An 8,907-nucleotide genomic window follows, 5' to 3' on the forward strand; every position below is an offset into this window, starting at 1 on the left:
GTGTCTTCCTCAATTTCTTTCATGAGTACTTTATAGTTTTCTGCGTATAGACAGCTTTGTAATAGAGTTTGAAGTCTGGAATTGTGATGCTACCAACTTTCGCTTTCTTTTTCAATATTCCCTTGGCTATTTGAGGTCTTTTCTGGTTCCATATAAATTTTAGGATTATTAGTTCCAGTTTTTTGAAAAAAAAATGATGGGATTTCGATAGGGATTGCATTAAATGCGCAGATTGCTTTAGGTAGCATAGACATTTTCACAATATTTGTTCTTCCAATCCAGGTGCATGGAATATTTTTTCCGTTTTGTTGTGTCTTTATCAATTTCTTTCATGTGTACTTTATAGTTTTCTGAGTACAGATTCTTTGCCTCTTTAGTTAGATTTATTTCTAGGTATCTTATGGTTTTGGGTGCAATTGTAAATGGGATTGACTCCTTAATTTCTTTTCAATGTCTTGTTGTTGGTGTAGAGAAATGCAACTGATTTCTGTGCATTGATTTTATATCCTGACACTTTACTGAATTCCTGTACAAGTTCTAGCAGTTTTGGAGAGGAGTCTATTGGGTTTTCTACATAAAGTATCATATTATCTGCAAAGAGTGATAGTTTGACTTCTTTCCCAATTTGGATGCATTTAATTTCTTTTTGTTGTCTGATGGCTGAGGCTAGTACTTCTAGTACTATGCTGAATAGCAGTGGTGATAATGGACATCCTGTCGTGATCCTGACCTTAGTGGAAAAGCTTTCAGTTTTTCTCCATTGAGAATGATATTTGCAGTGGGGTTTTCATAGATGGCTTTGATGATATTGAGGTATGTGACCTCTATCCCTACACTTTGAAGAGTTTTGATCAGGAAGGGATGCTGTACTTTGTCAAATGCTTTTTCAGCATCTATTGAGACTATTATATGGTTCTTGTTCTTTCTTTTATTAATGTATTGTATCACATTGATTGATTTGCAGCTGTTGAACCAACCTTGCAACCCTGGAATAAATGCCAGTTGGTCGTGGTGAATAATCCTTTTAATGTACTGTCAGATCCTATTGGCTAGTATTTTGGTGAGAATTTTCACATCTGTGTTCGTCAAGGATATTGGTCTGTAATTCTCTTTTTTGATGGGATCCTTGTCTGGTTTGGGGATTGCGGTGATTCTGGCCTCATAAAATGAGTTTGGAAGTTTTCCTTCCATTTCTATTTTCTGGAACAGTTTCAGGAGAATAGGAATTACTTCTTTAAATGTTTGGTTGAATTCCCCTAGGAAGCCCTCTGGCCCTGGGCTTTTGTTTGTTTGGAGATTTTTGATGACCGTTTCAATCTCCTTACTGTTTATGGGTCAGTTCAGGTTTTCTATTTCTTCATGGTTCAGTTGTGGTAGTTTATATGTCTCAAGAATGCATCCATTTCTTCCAGATTGTCAAATTTATTTGCGTAGAGTTTCTCATAGTATGTTCTTATAGTTGTTTGTATTTCTTTGGTATTGGTTGTGATCTCTCATCTTTCATTCATGATTTCATTTATTTGGGTCCTTTCTTTTTTCTTTTTGATAAGTCTGGCCAGCGATTTATCAATCTTTTTAAATCTTTCAAAGAACCAGCTCCTAGTTTTGTTGATTTTTTCTATTGTTTTTTTTTTTTTTTTTTTTTTTTTTTTTTGGTTTCTATTTCACCGATTTCTGCTCTGATCTTTATTGTTTCTCTTCTCCTCCTAGGGTTCTTTCTCCAGCTCCTTTAGATGTAGGCTTAGATTGTGTATTTGAGACCTTTCTTGTTTCTTGAGAAAGGCTTCTATCACTATATATTTTCCTCTCAGGACTGCCTTTGATGTGTCCCACAGATTTTGAATCATTGTGTTTTCATTATCATTTGTTTCCATGAATTTTTTCAATTCTTCTTTAATTTCCTGGTTGACCCATTTATGCTTTAGAAGGATGCCGTTTAGTTTCCATGTATTTGGGCTCTTTCCAAATTTCCTCTTGTGATTGAGTTCTAGCTTCAGAGAATTGTGGTCTGAAAATATGCAGGGTATGATCCCAATCTTTTGGTGCTGGTTGAGACCTGATTTGCGACCCAGGATGTGATCTATTCTGGAGAATGTTCCATGTTCCCTAGAGAAGAATGTTTATTCTGTTGCTTTGGGTTGGAATGTTCTGAATACATCTGTGATGTGTATCTGGTACACTGTGTCATTCAAGGCCTTTATTTCCTTGTTGAGCTTTTGCTTGTATGATCTGTCCTTTTCAGTGAGGAGAATATTAAAGTCCCCTACTATTGTTGTATTATTTTTGATGTGTTTCTTTGATTTTTTTAATGGTTTATATAGTTGGTTGCTCCCATGTTAGGGGCATAGATATTTAAAATTGTTAGACCTTCTTGTCGGACAGACCCTTTGAGTATGATATAGTGTCCTTCCTCATCTCTTATTATAGTCTTTGGCTTAAAATCTAATTGATCTGATATAAGGTTTGCCACTCCTGCTTTCTTCTGATGTCCATTAGCATGGTAAATTCTTTTCCACCCCCTCACTTTAAATCTGGAGGTGTCTTTGGTTCTAAAATGAGTTTCTTATAGGCAGCATATTGATGGGTTTTGTTTTTTTTATCCATTCTGATATCCTGTGTCTTTTGATTGGGGCATTTAGCCCATTAACATTCAGGGTAACTATTGAGAGATATGAATTTAGTGCCATTGTATTGCCTGTAAGGTGACTGTTCCTGTATATTGTCTCTGTTCCTTTTTGATCTACTACTTTTAGGCTCTCTCTTTGCTTAGAGGACCCCTTTCAATATTTCCTGTAGAGCTGGTTTGGTGTTTGCAAATTCTTTCAGTGTTTGTTTGTCCTAGAAGCTTTTTATATCTCCTTCTATTTTCAATGATAACCTAGCTGGATATAGTATTCTTGGCTGCATGTTTTTCTCGCTTAGTGCTCTGAAAATATCATGCCAGCTCTTTCTGGCCTGCCAGGTCTCTGTGGATAAGTCAGCTGCCAATCTAATATTTTTACCATTGTATGTTACAGACTTCTTTTCCCGGGCTGCTTTCAGGATTTTCTCTTTGTCACTAAGACTTGTAAATTTTACTATTAGAATTTTACTATTGTAGAAATTTTACTATTGTAAATTTTACTATTACTATTAGGGTGTGGACCTATTCTTATTGATTTTGAGGAGGGTTCACTGCACCTCCTAGATTTTGATGCTTGTTCCCTTTGCCATATTAAGGAAATTCTCTACAATAATTCTTTCCAATATACCTTCTGCTCCCCTCTTTCTTTCCTCTTCTTCTGGCATCCCACTTATTTTAATGTTGTTTTGTCTTATGGTGTCACTTATCTCTTGAATTCTCCCCTCGTGGTCCAGTAGTTGTTTGTCTCTCTTTTGCTCAGCTTCTTTATTCTCTGTCACTTGGTCTTCTTTATCACTAATTCTATCTTGTCTCATTTCTCCTAGCAGTAAAAGCCTCCATTTTTTATTGTACCTCATTAATAGTTTTTTTTTTTTTTTTTTAATTTCAACTTGGTTAGATTTTAGTTCTTTTATTTCTCCAGAAAGGGCTTTTATCTCTCTGGAGAGGGTTTCTCTAATATCTTCCATGTCTTCTTCGAGCCTGGCTAGAACCTTGAGAATCATCATTCTGATCTCTAGATCTGACATATTACCAAGGTCTGTATTGATTAGGTCCCTAGCCTTCAGTACTGCCTCTTGTTCTTTTTTTGTGGTGACTTTTTCCGCCTTTTGGTTTTGTCCAGATAAGAATATATGAGGGAGCAAATAAAATACTAAAAGGGTGGCAAAGACCCCAGGAAAATGTTCTTTAACCAAATCAGAAGAGACCCCAAATTGTGCGGGGAAGAAAGGGGATAAAAAGAAGCTCAGAAAAAAGAAAAAAAATTGAAAAAATAAAACAAATAAAGAATATATATATATATATATTAGACTGGTGACTAGAACAGGGTCACCCACTTAATTTTTGGAGTATTTGGGTCTCTTAGAAGAAATTACCTCCCAAAATTTTAAAGAATTAAAAACATATATAAGGGTAAACACAATGAAGGGATGGGATATGCCTATAAAGATGAAAAAAAATTTTAATTTCTAAAAAAGGAGTTCATAAAAAGGAGTTGATAAAGTAAGTTGGTTGGAAGAATAAAGAAAAAGAAAGTGGAGAGAATTTGCTCAGGCTGGAGACTAGAACAATCCCGGAGCTAGATTTAGGGTATATTTTGATCTATTAGAAGAAGTTTTACCCCAAATTTTTTAGAAGAAAAATCCCTATGTGTATACAAAAAATAAAGTTAGATACAATGAGGGATAAAATATGACTATAATAATGAAGGTTCAAAAAAGATTATTATTTTTTATGAAAGGTATTGTTAAGATAAACTAGTTAAAAACTATTAAAAAAGGAAAAGGTAAAAGTTAAAAAAAATTAGCAAAGTAAAAAATAAAATTTAAAAAAAATTAACTGCAAGACTAAAGAATCATGGGGAGAAGCCATGAACTCCATGCTTTGCTTTCTCCTCTTCTGGAATTCCAGTTCTCCTTGGTAAGTGAACTTGGTCTTGGCTGGATTTCTTGTTGATCTTCTGGGGGAGGGGCCTGTTGTAGTGATTCTCAAGTGTCTTTGCCTGAGGCAGAATTGCACCGCCCTTACCAGGGTCAGGCTAATCTGCTTGGGTTTGCTTTCGGGAATTTTTGTTCCCTGAACGCCTTCCGTAGAGTTCTGTAGGATGGGAATGAAAATGGCAACCTCCCAATCTCCGGCCCAGAGGAGCAGAGAGCTTGGGCCCCACTCCTCAGTGCGCCCTCAGAGAAAAGTGTTCAATCACTCCCGTCTCCCTGGCCTCACTCCGAACTCACCCAGCCTGTGACCAGGCATCTCTGTCTCTGGCACACATCTCCCCCTAAAGTCTCTGAACCCAGCAGATCCCTGAGCTCTTCCAGGAGTGGTCTCCCCGGATCTTGTGGGGACCCTGCTCACAGAGCAGTGACCTGTGCCACAGATTATGGTTCAAGGTAATCCCGAGTTGAGAGCTCACTCCTCGGCTCTGTCTCTGTAGCTGGCCTCCCCACTCTAATACCTGCAAGCTCTGCGACACTCAGACACCTCCAATCCTTCTGTGACCCCGTATTATACATGAGTTTTCGCATCCGAGAGACCACCAGGGAACCTACACTGATGCAATAACACGAGGGTTTATTTAACAAGCTTAAGCTTGGGCCCAAGTATACCCGACACAGCAGAGTAGGAACTCAGACCCCGAGCTTATTTAAGGCAGGGGTATCAATGGTTCCTGTTACTAAAGCAGGGTGATGACTCCTGTTACTAAAACAGGGTGGGGGTTTCTGGAACCAAGGTAGGGTGGGGCTTCCTGTTACTAAAGCAGGATGGGGGTTCTTAGAACTAAAGTAAAGCAAGGGAAAGTTCAGCCCTTGGGCACAGGGGTCTGAGATGGCTGCTGGAGCTAAGATGGCTGTACTTATGCTAAGGCTAAACCTGAGGTGGGATGGCCTCAATTTTTCTCAGCCTCCACATTTCCCCCTCTCAGAGGAAAATAAGGAAGGACCCAATTATGGGTCCAGGCTGGTCTCAGCAACAAGGTCCAGCGGTTGGTATTGTTGTCGGAGTACCATGAGCTGAACTGTACTGATTCTGTCTTTGACAAAAGTAAGCAACATTAGTGGGATAAGTGAGAATGGCACAGTCTTAACTTTAGGGGATTGTCCTTGTTGGGTTGACTTTTCCATTCTGGGACAAAGTCCTTGAGAACGGCATGTGGGTCAGCTGGCCAGACGTGGGTGTAGTGGACTCAGGGAGTAATCCCGTCGACCTTGAGAGAGGTAGAAGTGGTCAGGATCATGATGTAGGGTCCCTTCCATCGTGGTTGAAATGTCTGGTATCTCTAGATGTACACCCAGTCACTTGGCTGATATCGATGGGGGTCCGGGGGTGGCCCAGTCTTGTAGAGGGCCCTCAGCTTAGGCCACACCTGTTCATGGGTTTGTTGTAACGTTTGGAGGGAGAAAAGGTGTTGGTGATCATCAAACTCAGCAAGTACCTAGGGTTTTAAATTGGGAATAATAGGTGGAGGAATACTGAACATGATCTCGTAAGGGGTAAGTCCCATCTTATACGGGGAGTTTTGCACCCTATATAGGGCAAAGGGGAGGAGAGTCATCCAATCCCTGCCAGTCTCCAAGGCTAATTTAGTCAAGGTCTCTTTTAATGTTCTGTTCATCCTCTCTACCTGTCCTGAGCTTTGGGGCCTATATGCACAATGTAATTTCCAGTCTGCCCCAAGTACTAGTGCCACTACCTGTATTACCTTAGATACAAATCCTGGTTCGTTGTCTGATCCAACGAACGTTGGAACGTTGGAACGTTGTCTGATCTGTTTCTTGGTCACGGTCTGTGCGGTTTCATGTTTGGTAGGAAATGCCTCTGTTCATCCTGAAAAAGTATTTACAAATACCAGTAAATACCTGTATCTGTATTTTCCAGGTTTTATCTTGGTGACATCTACTTCCCAGTAGGTTCCTGAGTAGTCCCCCCAGAGCAGGGTGCCTGGGTTAGATCCATGGGCGGTGGCATTAATTGGCATGCGTGGAAGCTTGCCACAATCTGTTCGATCTTTGTTCGGGAGTCTTTGATAGTGATCTTTGCATGTGGCACCAAGTCTTCCATTTTTTTTTTTGTTCCCATGTTGTGTACGCCTATGCATTTGGATAGGAGTCACCATCCCAGTTCCTCTGGTAGGATTATGCTGCTATCTGCAGCTCTCCACCAGCCATGTAGGCATTGTGTCCCAGGCAGATGCCTAATCTATTGTAAGTCTGCGTCAGCGTAGTTGGGGTTGTCTGGCAAGCTCGGTGCTCCTGGATCAGGCAGTGTGGTCACTAAGACATGGTCCACCGAAAGAGCTGCCTTATTTGCCTTTTAAGTCAGCCAGCCTGTTTCCCCTGGCCACTGGCGTGTCTGCTTTTTGATGTCCTAGACAATGGATAATGGCCAGTGCCTTAGACAGCCAGAGGGCCCTTAGGAGCTCGAGGATTTCTGCCTTTTTGTTTGTTTGTTTTGTTTTGTTGTGGCTTCAGTTTTTAATCATACAAAATTGTCATTAAATTGCTTGTCCTCTTCATCCACCTGGAATATTACCCATGCCTATAATATAGTTCAGAGATCTGTATTCAGTGGTAGAGAGAATGCCTTGTTTTTAATAGTCTTTCCTTCTGCTGTTAAGAGCCCTCTTTCTCTATAAATGGCTCTGTGGTTGTGGGCTATGGCAAAGGCGTACTGGCTATCAGTATAGATCTTTATCTGCTTGCCTGCTCCCATTGTTAGCACCTTGGTTAGCACAATCAGTTCTGCACGTTGGGCAGAAGTCCCAGCTGCCAATGGTTCTGCCCAGACAGTCTCCATCTCTGTGGTCATAGCTGCCCCCACATACCTGATTCCTTCCCAGACAAAGCTACTGCCATCTGTATACCATATATCAGGTGTCATCTGCATTCGGCAGTGGTTGGTCCTGGAGATCGGCTCTGACTCCATGCATCTGAGCCAGGATTTCTTGGCAGTCATGTAGGAGGTGTCCCTGTCAGGGTTAGGGAGCAGTGTCGCTGGGTTTAGGGCTGTTGGCGCCTAGAACAAATTCTGGTAGGGTTCAAAAGCAAGCTCTGGTAATGGGTCAAGCGGGCATTGCTGATCCATCGGTCCCGGGGTTGTTCAAGTACCCCTTCAATGGCATGTGGGGTAGTGACGTATAGTTCCTGCCCCATAGTCAGCTTATCTGCATCTTTAACCATGGTATCCACTGCAGCAATAATTTTTAAACATGGAGGCCATCCAGTGGCCACAGCATCTAATTTCTTTGAGAGGTATGCCACCGGTCTCTTCCAGGGATCCCATGTATTGAATTAAGACTCCCTTTGCCACCCCTTCCATTTCTTTCACGTAAAGATGGAAGGGCTTAGTCAGATCAGGCAGCCTGAGTGCCGGGGCCAAAAGCAAGGCTTGTTTAAGGCCATTGAAGGCTTTGTCCATGGCCTCAGTCCATAGAAAGTCCTTTTTCTTGTTTTTGTTTCGTGGCCTCATAGAGAGGCTTAGCTATGTCAGTGAAACCTGGGATCCACAATAGGCAGAACCCAGCGACCCTAGGAATTCATATACCTGGCGGACATTTCGAGGCTGTTGGATTCTCCTGACGGTCTCCTTTGTGCATCCGTTAAATATCTTTGTCCATCTTTTAATTTGTACCCAAGGTAGTTCACCTCCATTCTGCATATCTGGGCCTTTTTAGCTGAAGCCCAATATCCCAGAGTTGCTATCGTTTGGAGCAAGTCCTTGGTGTCCTGTAGGCATGTTTCCTGGTCCTCTGCTACCAACAGGATATCATCTACATATTGTAATAGAGTCATATTAGGGTGTTTGACACAGAACTCACCTAGGTCTTCATGCAGTGTCTCATCGAAGATGGTGGGCGAATTCTCGAATCCTTGTGGTAGTCGAGTCCAGGTGAGTTGGCCATTGTTGCCCTTCTCTGGGTCCACCCATTCAAAAGCAAAGAGGTCTTGGCTCTTTGGGGCCAAGGGCAAGCTGAAAAAGGCATCCTTTAGGTCTAGCACTGTATGCCAAGTCTTGTCTGGGGGCAAGGTGGAGAGGAGGGTGTAGGGGTTTGGGACCATAGGGTGTATGTCCATCACCCATCGGTTAACTTCCCTCAAGTCCTGGACCAGTCTATAATCATTAGAGTGTGGCTTTCATATCGGTAGCAGGGGAGTGTTCCATGCTGACTGACAAGGCCACAGTATGCCTGAGTCTAGAAGTCGCCGGCTGTGTGGGGAAATCCCCGTCCATGCTGTGAGGGGCATGGGGTATTGGCGGACTCTGACTGGTTCTGCTCCTGGCTTTAG

At 41.7% G+C, this 8,907-nt stretch overlaps 1 pseudogene; it reads right to left on the bottom strand.

Annotated features, from left to right (window-relative positions):
- The window catches only part of LOC132007138 (uncharacterized), a 27,458-nt pseudogene that overhangs the window by 12,697 nt on the left and 5,854 nt on the right, over positions 1-8,907 (bottom strand).

This window comes from Mustela nigripes, chromosome X (genome assembly GCF_022355385.1).
Source record: "Mustela nigripes isolate SB6536 chromosome X, MUSNIG.SB6536, whole genome shotgun sequence".
NCBI lineage: Eukaryota > Metazoa > Chordata > Mammalia > Carnivora > Mustelidae > Mustela > Mustela nigripes.